Here is a 10,770-nt window from a genome sequence, read left to right as displayed (position 1 = left end):
GGGAGAGGGTATACGTGCCCATGTATTCTTGCAAAACGCGTCACGACACCTTTTCCTAACTAATCGCAGCACGCAGAGCAGACATGCACCTCACGGCCCTCCGAGGGCACAAACTGCTTTACCGTAGCCAAGCCGATCGTGGGTTGGTCAAGGGCCAGCAGTGCAATAATGGCTGTGAGGTCACTTTAAAACCACAAGCGGTCACACACAGGCCACACAAAATTGGTTCCCCACAAACGCCCTCTGAAACCTGGTGAAACGGTGGTCCAGTGAAACGTTCCAAGATTGCGGGATCTGGGCCACATGGACGGTTCGCATTTATTTCCGGCTTGCGGTCCTGGCGGGCAGCACGCTAACGGGACGGCCCCCACGGCAGAGCGCAAGTAAAGAGATACTCAAGTGCTTGGACTCCGACAAAGACAGGGTGGTGGGAACGTAGACATGGCCGATGCGGGTCAAAGTGTAGTATCTATTCTTATAACTTCAAGATCTCATACGGTTTGTATTTGGGCCTAATATCTTCAAATTATTTTTTCAAGTTGGCGGAGTGCTTAAAGCCTGCCTCACTTCCGCCGCGGTTCGGCCCGGTATTCCAGAAGCCTCGTGATCAGCTCACGTATGGGGAGAAATCCTCGGTCTACACGGCTCGATAGACGATTGCAATTTTCCCCAGAACCTAGCCATATACAGCTTCGCTGTAAAAAGTCCTTTACAAAGTGTACCAGTCTTTACTTGCGTGTCACTGTTGTCGATTAAAAAATATCCCTGCGTCGATTTATTGCCGCAGGCTTTGAGTAAAGCCATCTGCGGGATACTTCGCCAGTCCCACTCCTCGCTTAGTTAAATTATGAACGGTCTCTACATGCAAACTAAGCTTGAGTGGTGTGCGTGTGTGGCGAACATTTGCCCACCAATTCAAGTGAAATGCGCGATACGCGCTGTTGTGCTGCGGCCCGTCAAGTGCGCGCGCCCTTCGATCATCATTCATCGCCGCGCAATCCGCGTAAAGCTCTCACATGTTGAGTTGTGTCGCGGGTCGACAGGGATAAATAGGTGAGCATTCACCCTTTCACTTTATTTTGCAGCAGCAATTCGAAGTAACGTTGAATAAAGGCCTGCAGGCATCCGTTTTATTGTGTTCTTTCATGTTTTTATAGTAATAATTTGCCGTTGCTATAGTAATTTCTATAGTAAACATTTCTTTAATTTTTTGCTGCGAGACCGAAAGCTCTCCTCGCGTTGTAATCCTGGTAGCATAATTCATGTGCAAAAGGGTAATTGTTCTATACTTTAGTACTCAACCTTACCGAGCTGGTTTACACAAGGCGCCGCAAGCTCTACGCTGTAAACAGGTTTGACCCTTTTAGGAAGTTTTGGCCTCGTTGCATAACTCAAGCCCTTAAGGGAGGACAATATCCTCCATTCGAACGGAGTTTTTTTCGTACCCTTGTGTTTGGTGGTTTTACGCGGAATTTGGGGAGCTTTTTAATTCTCCTTTGAACACCAAACCCTGAGCGGTTTCAGGAGTCTTTATGAGGAACGTCGTGAGTTTTTTATTCCTCTTTTGAACACCAGCACTATGGAAGTTCTTATGAGGAGCTTTGGTAGCTTTTACAAGCTGACATGGGTATCTTATTTTGCTTCTTATGGGAATTTATAGGAGAAGCGATGGGAGTTCTTGCGTACATATTTTTGGAAACGTTTGGCTTCTTAAGGGAGTTTTGAAGGAGCCCTATTGCAAAAACCAGCGTCTTCCAGAGTGTAACCAGTTTTTTGGCACTGGGTCGCACTGGGTACGCTGGCGCTCGCTGGGACTCACTGGGATGCCAGTGAGAACGCTGGATAAGAGCTGGGTCACACTGGAAGAGACGCTGGTTCCACTGCCGTGACGCTGGGGCGCACTGGTTTGTGCTGTACAGGCGCTGGTTCTCGCTGCAGTTTCCTGGTTCGCACTGGAAACTGCGCTGGTTGTGTTTGCGCCACGCTGGTTCCAGTACGCAAGAGCGAGCGCTGCTGAATATTAAATGCTGTATACGATTTCATCGCTTGATACTAGTCTCTTGTCCTAAATAACGCTATATCTTGGGGTCATAAAACCCTACTTCGTGTCGCAGCTCGGAATAAAGGTGCATGAGCTGGCCTTTTTATTCATGGACATTTGACACTGAAGATCACTTTCGTTTTTTTCATTTACCTTCTGACTGGGCGGATAGCTAAATTCTTGAACGACGCCACGCAAACGCAGAGCACGCCGTGTTTTTTAGTAGTTCGCACGTAACATACGACTGGGAGTTGTCGTTGTCGCTGTGTTGTGGAGTGGACATGAAATGCAGAAGTCGTTCAGACGCGCGCGAACGGACCCCGAGTTCGAAGCCTATCGCTGACTGATATTATCGCACTGGTAACAAAGCTGAGGTGATTCGTGCGCTTCCACTTTCCCTATTGTACTAAAAAAAGTTCTGAGGCTCAAATACACACATTTTAGCTTTCGCCAGCTACCCGCGCCGAGATCGGTCCCCACCGAAGCTTAGGCCTAGCGTATCCGCCGAGTCCATCTTCACGCTATCGGCACGTCTAGGCTCAGGAATCAAGAAGTCTAACAAGGATAAATCGCTCTGTATTTCAGCTTTCGCATCGGTGTTCTTAAATCAACAATTTTTTCATGTCTACAGTGCCAGCACAAGAAGCGAAGCGCGCCGATGTGACGCGTCATAAACACAGGTATATGTGCTATCGCCGAAGGCTCCCAGCACTAGCCTGTGTTTCTCTGACGAAGATATAGTACTAGACAGACGTGTTCACTGAAAGGCATCACTGAACTAAGAAAACGTTGCATATCCATCGCGTGAAGAACAAGAAACGGCTGTCAATATCGGCAGTAACAGCCCTTACAGCGTCCCGGGTCGGCGGTTCATTTAGGACTTTTTTCTAAGTTAAAATACCAATCGCAAGTGAAAATCGATGTTGTGGCACTTCCGCGCATGCTACTGAATACGGATAACAAATTTTTCTTTGTAGTACAGGCGTGAGATTTAGTTGTTGGACGACAACGCATCAACCATGTCTGTGCGAGACGTTGCTCTGCGAAACTAAAACTGCTTCTCGATTTAGACATGGTGAATTATCCGTTTGTGTTCTCCTCCTGGCGTGGCGTAGCGGGGAAGTGCCACGCTTGGGATCTATAAGTGGGACGATCGAATCCTGTCGGAGTAGTCTTACTTACGTTTGTTATTGTTTTTTTATTGCACTAAAACGCTCTTTGTTGCTTTCTGTATTAAAAGAAATATATATACGGTGTCCAGGCACCGCATATTTAACGCGCTAGAGCTGTTTTTCCCACGAGTAGCCAGTTCCTCCCAGTACACCGCGCCTGCCCAGCGCCCTAGTATCCAGCGCGCGGCACTGGGCCCATAATCCGGCTCACACGGTCCCAGTGGCACTGGGTTTTGCAATAGGGAGACCTTTGGGAAATTATTTTGTCTCCTTGTAGGAGCGCTTAGGTGTAAACCCGGGAGCAACTGTTCCCATATTTTGGGAGCTTTGCTTAAGGGAGCACTTATGGATAGTTTTGGGAGCTCAATTTATGCTTTTTATGGGAATATATAGAAGAATGTTTGGGAGTGAATGTTTACACCTTTATGGAGCCGTTTTATTAAGGGAGTTTCAAACAGATGTTTTGGGAGTGCACTTTATCTCTTTATTAGAGCTTTTACAGGTAGGTCTGTGAGTTCATTCTGCTACTTCTGGGAATTTTACGAGGTTGAAGGGAGTTTTTTGGGTGTGTATGTTTAGTAGATTGGGTCTAACGAGGTGCAAAAACTATGACAAAGCAATAAAATGTCTGCGAATTTATTGCAGTTACAGAATGAAATGTGCCAGCATGACAGTACAATCAAATACTATTAGCATAATGAAAGAGAAATAATTCAATAAATTGGATAGAAACAAGCAAACCAGTTTGACAGGAAATTCAAGCATCTGGCAAGCTTCAGTACAGTTGAAAATCCACAAGTGCAGCCAAGACTGAAATTGAGTGGCTAATAATGTCATGAAAAATTTGTCAGTCCTTGCATGAATAAACTGGTCACATTTGTTTTTACATGTAAACGAGCATGCTACAAAGAATGATGCAAGGGAGGCCAGACAGCACCAATGACCTGGAGCATAGTGAAATTACTTTTGAATACCTATACTATTTCTAATCGACATCTACATACAACTTATTCTCTCATGTAACATGCAGCTGCAAAGAAAAAGAAGCAAAGGTAGCACCACCCACTCTGAACCAATTTCCTTAGCACTGTGCAGTAGCTGAAATTCAAGCTTGCGAGCTAGAGAACATGACAAGTTCACAGCAAAATGGGAATGATGTGATAACAGTAGTCAAACAGGTGATGTCTCAGGCTGAAGTTAATTCAACAAGGGAACTAGTCGTCGTTAGGGAAAGAAAATCCAAGCACACAATTCCAGCTCACACTTACAATGCATATAGATTTCACTATGTAGGTTGTTGTTGTGATGCCCCATGACCTAAGTTAGCATCAGAGAGGTTCATTAAAGAGTGGCACATATGCTGTGGCACACACCCAGTGTATATAAACAAGTTTGTGTCAAAAACGTTCATTGAAGAACTGCATATACCCAGTGGCCCCAGATGCTCATAACCAATGGCCAGTGACACATACCTATGGTAGCCCCAGGGGCATGTACTGAATTTCTAAATATAAGGAGTTTTTCAAAATTTCTGGTCTCAGAAGACGCCTCGCATTATATAACCGACATAGAGGAGGAGGGAGGGAAAGAGATAAGTAGAAGACAGGGAGGTTAACCAGAATAACATCCGGGTGGCTACCCTACACCGGGGAATGGGAAAGGGGAAACAAGGATAACAGGGAGAGAGAGAGGAGGGAAGGAAAGAAGGAAATTGCGGTGAGTTCGCTGACGTGTGTGGTCTTACAGAAATTGCAATAATAGTCACAGATGGTCGCACAAGCCCGTCGTCCTTAAGAAGCACAAAAGCGCCTTCACCGCTTTATGGGCCGACGGGCGATAGCAGCACCTGCACAGAAAGCGGCCGATTGTCCAGTTTTTGGAAAGCTTTGACAAGTTCTTGTCAACCGACATAGGCACAAACAACAAGATCACTCATAGAAATGGGTGTCAGCAACCTGTCAAACTCCCCTACTTCTACACACCTCGCTATCGCAACTAAATCCCCATGTTGAGCATTTAAACATACCTCACCGTACTCTATGCACCCACTCATCTTCCCGGATGTGCATGGAGTGGAGAAAAGTGAACTGTATAAATGCTGCCAAAAACAGTTGTTACTCTAAGAACTAAGTCCCCTTCTCAAAAATATTTCTCCACCTGATATAACACTTGTTCGATCTCTGCTGATCACCTTCCGCTGAATATTGCATATCACACAAAGCAACAATTAAACTATAATTTTTAGTTTAATAATGAAACAAAAATTTCTATAGGATGTGAAAGAAAATATAAAGCAGGAACCTTTAACAGTATCCATAAGTGTGAAATTTTTTCACAGGCAAAGAGGCCAGCGCTTAGCCACCAGGGCACACATAAGGCGTCATTACAGACTTTTTTTCTGCAGAAAGCTCTAACACCCCGACAGCAGGTGGTGTTGCATGGAGCCATGCATGCATTTCAAAAAGTATATATTTTGTATTTTCTTCTTCCGCAAGATCAAGGCAGGCAGGCGGATGATGCTCTGCAAGCAGTGGTGGCCTTCAAAAGGGAAGGAATCCACACAAAAAGCCATGGTACTGTTGAGATGGCAGTGCATGATAGGGAGCATTCTGAAAAACCAAACGTAAATAGATTATTTACCATTGTATTGCAAACTGACACCACATGAATATTTAAACATAGCATCGTGAATTATTTGACAGTGCTGGGCCATTCAGTGCTACCACGCCAAGTGTATCTTGGCCACCTCAGATTTTAGGAAAAATGATAGCCCATTGTACAGTTCCAGACTGGATGAAGTCGAGTGTATGACGGAAGCCCGTCTAGTTGGGATGATGCATACTTAAAAGGAAGAAGCCTTGTGAAGAAGGCTCCCGTGGGGGAGGCGAAATGTAAATAACCGTTTTAAACCATTTTGGTCAGTGTCTGGACCTCTTCCTTTTAAGTTGCAGACTGCACATACAGAATACCTCGCGAAAATTTCACATCGTGTGAGCATCGTTATCTTGTAGGCTAAGGTTGAAACATCAAGGCACTGAAAAAGCTACAGACAAGTGTTTCTATGAATGAGAAGGCTTTCCAGAATGTCTCATTAATTTAGATGGACCTATAATGTTTTTTTATCTGCAAAGAGTGTCTTCTTATTCTGACTTGATTCAATATAATAGATCTTGTAGAAATTTCTGAAAAGTATTTTCATCCAGCTAGGTTGGTTTATAGGTGCCAATAACCAATTTAGGATCCCCTATTTCATAGCGAAGAAAGAGCTTATCATTAAAAGAACCTATAGTTGCAGTCATTAAAAGTTTCTGAAATTTTGAATCAATTCTTTATATCTGCAGAAGCTTTTTAATTAAGTATTAGGATGCCTAGCAGCACTGATAATGAAAGGAAATCATGACAACACATTACAAAAACTAATAAACTGAATGTCTTCTTGATAATATAATGTGTTTAGTACACACGGATTATACAAAAGCACCAGCAGTAATACCAGCACCAGCTTACATGAATTCAAGGAACTTTCAGATGTACAAAATTGTTTAGGAGCTTTTAAGCAATAGACATGACACTACTATTATGGTTAATTTGTTGCCTGTAAAAGTGGTAAATCAGGTGAACAACTAGTTGTCCTTCCGGTGAAGGATATTGCAGAAAATGTGAGGACAAACACATTATAGGAGCTATTTGGAAGCTATGAATGTTAAGAAAGATAATATGCCAGACAGTGAGATAAAAGATGATACAAAGAAAAAGTGTTATATAGATTACACAGCTGCAAGCATTCTGCTTCTTTATTGCTGCAAAACTCGCCAGTAACAGAAGTGCTTCATCCCCTGAAAAAATATTTTTAGCAATATGTTCACTGTGGAGTTCTATTGAGGATGCATCAAATTTGCATGATACAAGTGGTTTGGGCTGTTCAGAGACAGACATCTAGCTCGTAAATGCAAGAGCATGGCGAAATACTGCTAGTGCTCCAGAAAAATGCTTATATGGTAAGGCAAAGGACAAAAACAAGAATACCCGTATACCCCCTCCCACGGATAGACGACGCATTGGATCGGCTCTGCAATGCTAAATACTTCTCATCGATGGAACTCAAGTCTGGCTACTGGCAAATAGAAGTCGACGAAAGGGATCGCGAAAAGACCGCCTTCATCACGCCAGACGGCCTCTATGAGTTCAAGGTTATGCCATTTGGACTGTGCTCGGCGCCTGCAACGTTCCAGCGAGTGATGGACACGGTTTTAGCAGGATTGAAGTGGCAGACGTGTCTTGTTTACTTGGATGACGTCGTTGTCTTCGCCGCAAATTTCGACGATCACCTTAGGCGGCTTGCGACAGTATTAGAAGCCATCAATTCATCAGGGCTCACTCTGAAGCCGGAAAAGTGCCGCTTCGCTTACGATGAGCTTTTGTTCCTAGGCCACGTCATCAGCAAATCAGGAGTACGCCCCGACCCACAGAAGACAGCTGCCATCGCAAAGTTCCCTCAGCCAACCGACAAGAAGGCAGTGCGCAGATTCCTTGGCATGTGTGCCTACTATAGGCGCTTTGTCAAGGACTTTTCACGCATCGCGGAGCCGCTAACACATCTAACCAAATGTGATGTCGCGTTCAAGTGGGATACGCCGCAGGCCAAGGCATTTCAAGAACTCAAACGATGCATGCAGTCGCCGCCGGTACTTGCACACTTCGACGAGGACGCCGATACCGAAATCCACACTGACGCCAGTAGCCTAGGCCTCGGTGCCGTCCTAGTCCAGAGGAAAAACGGAGTCGAACAGGTGATAGCTTATGCTAGCCGGTCGCTGTCAAAAGCGGAAAGCAATTATTCTACGACTGAAAAGGAATGCCTCGCCATCATTTGGGCTACAGCTAAATTCCGCCCTTACCTCTATGGCAGGCCATTCAAAGTCGTCAGCGACCACCACGCGTTGTGTTGGCTAGCTAACTTAAAGGACCCTTCCGGACGGCTGGCGCGGTGGAGCCTCAGACTACAAGAATATGACGTCACGGTAGTATACAAGTCCGGAAGAAAACACTCCGACGCCGACTGCTTATCACGCGCCCCAATCGATCCCCCGCCGCAAGACGACGAGGACAACGACGCCTTCCTTGGGATAATAAGCGCGGAAGACTTTACTAAACAGCAACGAGCAGACCCGGAGCTAAAAGGCCTCGTCGAATATTTGCAAGGGAACACCGACGTTGTCCCTAGGGCATTTAAGCGCAGGTTGTCTTCGTTCACACTACAAAAGAATCTGCTCGTGAAGAAGAACTTCTCACCAGTCCGCGCCAGCTACCTTCTTGTTGTGCCATCAGCGCTGCGTCCAGAAATACTGCACGCCCTACACGACGATCCAACCGCTGGGCACCTCGGATTCTCCCGGACGCTATCGAGAATACAGGAAAAGTATTACTGGCCGCGTCTGACCGCCGACGTCGCCCGTTACGTCAAGACATGCCGAGACTGTCAACGACGCAAGACACCACCGACAAGGCCAGCAGGATTACTACAGCCGATCGAACCTCCTCGTCGACCATTCCAGCAGATTGGGATGGATTTGTTGGGGCCGTTTCCGATGTCAACATCCGGGAATAAGTGGATCGTCGTGGCGACGGACTATCTCACCCGCTTTGCTGAAACCAAAGCTCTACCGAAAGGCAGCGCAGCCGAAGTGGCGAAATTTTTCGTCGAGAACATCCTGCTGCGACATGGTGCCCCAGATGTCCTCATCACCGACAGAGGAACGGCTTTTACAGCAGAGCTCACCCAAGCCATTCTGCAGTACAGCCAGACAAGCCACAGGAGGACAACTGCCTACCATCCGCAGACGAATGGTCTCACGGAGCGCCTGAACAAGACCCTCGCCGACATGCTAGCAATGTACGTCGACGTCGAGCACAAGACGTGGGACGCGGTCCTGCCGTATGTAACCTTCGCTTACAACACGGTGGTGCAAGAAACAACACAGCTCACGCCATTTAAGCTGGTTTACGGCAGGAACCCGACGACGACGCTCGACGCCATGCTGCCGCACGTCACTGACGAGGAAAATCTTGACGTCGCTACCTATCTCCAGCGCGCCGAAAAAGCTCGACAGCTCGCCCGCCTACGGATCAAGAACCAGCAGCGTACCGACAGCCGACACTACAACCTGCGACGACGCTTCGTCGAGTACCAGCCCGGCGACCGTGTTTGGGTATGGACCCCGATACGCCGACGAGGACTGAGTAAGAAACTATTGCGACGCTATTTCGGACCCTACAAGGTCATTCGACGTATTGGCGCACTGGACTATATGAGGTCGTGCCAGACGGCATTTCGCATTCACAGCGGCGCCGTGCACGATCTGAAGTGGTCCACGTGGTGCGCCTTAAACCCTTTTACGGACGCTGACGAACTTCGTTATTTTGTTGTTTTCTTTGCTACGAGTGCTTTTCTTTATTACTTTCGTTTGTTCACAGCATCGGGTCGATGCTTTTTAAGAGGGGGGTAATGACGCGTGTACTTATCTTTATCGGGCGACCACGTTTCGCCGCCTAACAAGTGTTATCGCACAGCGCTGGATGCGCCTGCATGTATCCGAATTTTCTGGAAAGTTATCGATGCTTCCATCCGGCTGTCTGTTGTCGCCGAACCTTGTGTTATCTGATTTCATCGCTTTACGCGAATGGTGTAGAACTTTGTGGAAGGCACGCGGGTCCGAAGGATTAGTCTGGAACATTCGATGACTGCTGTATAAAAGCCGACGTGCTTGACCCGCTGATCAGATTTCCGACGATCGCCGACCTTGTCCGCCGTTATCGTTGTGCTATAAGTGTAGCCTGTTCTTGTGGGCACAGGTTCGCCCAATAAAAGTTAGTTTTTGCCTTTCACAGTATCGCTACTGTGTTCTTAACGTCACCACCACGTGACAATATGCTCAGAAGACCACAACCATTCAGAGTGCAAGTCTGCGTGTCAGCCAAAGTGTGCCAACTGTGGCGTAAACCATACAGCTTCCTACTCCGGGTGCCCCCAGAGCAGAGCTGCCTCAAGGTTACGCAGACGTGAGTTGAAATACGGAAGGCTGCCTCCTCGTAATGCGCCCCCACCCAACCTTGATGCTGTAAGATGCGCGCCTCCAACTCCTAACAAAGAAAAAGAACAAAGGGTCCATATGAACTATTCTGCAGCTCTAAAGCACTCAAGTCGACAACGTTCTGTCAGCGAGCGACATGATCCACCTTCAGCGAATGCTACTCATTTTGCTCAGGCTTCGAGTGAAATTCGCCGACCTTCTCAGCAACGCCCTCAGCCATTGGCATAGCAACCTCATCTAACACCTGAGTGACTGCCTTAGCATTCGCCTCAACCACACCAGTCATCCCAGCGACCATCTCAGTCAACTCTTCAGCGACCTGCTTCGAGCACGCATGGAGCTTCAGCGTCGTTTGGTGATTACGCGTCTTTACCCGTAGCACAGATGATCCTGCTCATCCTCTGCGTGCAATTCTCAGTGCCATTCTACAAGCAAACAACCTACTAGAAGTAAAAGCACTGCTTTC

General features: G+C 46.8%; 1 pseudogene; it reads left to right on the top strand.

Moving 5' to 3' along the window:
- The first annotated feature begins 441 nt into the window (after window positions 1-441).
- Window positions 442-621, top strand: LOC126543078 (U2 spliceosomal RNA; annotated as a pseudogene).
- Window positions 622-10,770: the final 10,149 nt, after the last annotated feature.

This window comes from Dermacentor andersoni, chromosome 2 (assembly GCF_023375885.2).
Source record: "Dermacentor andersoni chromosome 2, qqDerAnde1_hic_scaffold, whole genome shotgun sequence".
In the NCBI taxonomy this organism is placed as follows: Eukaryota; Metazoa; Arthropoda; class Arachnida; order Ixodida; family Ixodidae; genus Dermacentor; species Dermacentor andersoni.
Note: the sequence above shows the minus strand (reverse complement) of the source record. Positions and strands in the feature narration are given on the sequence as shown.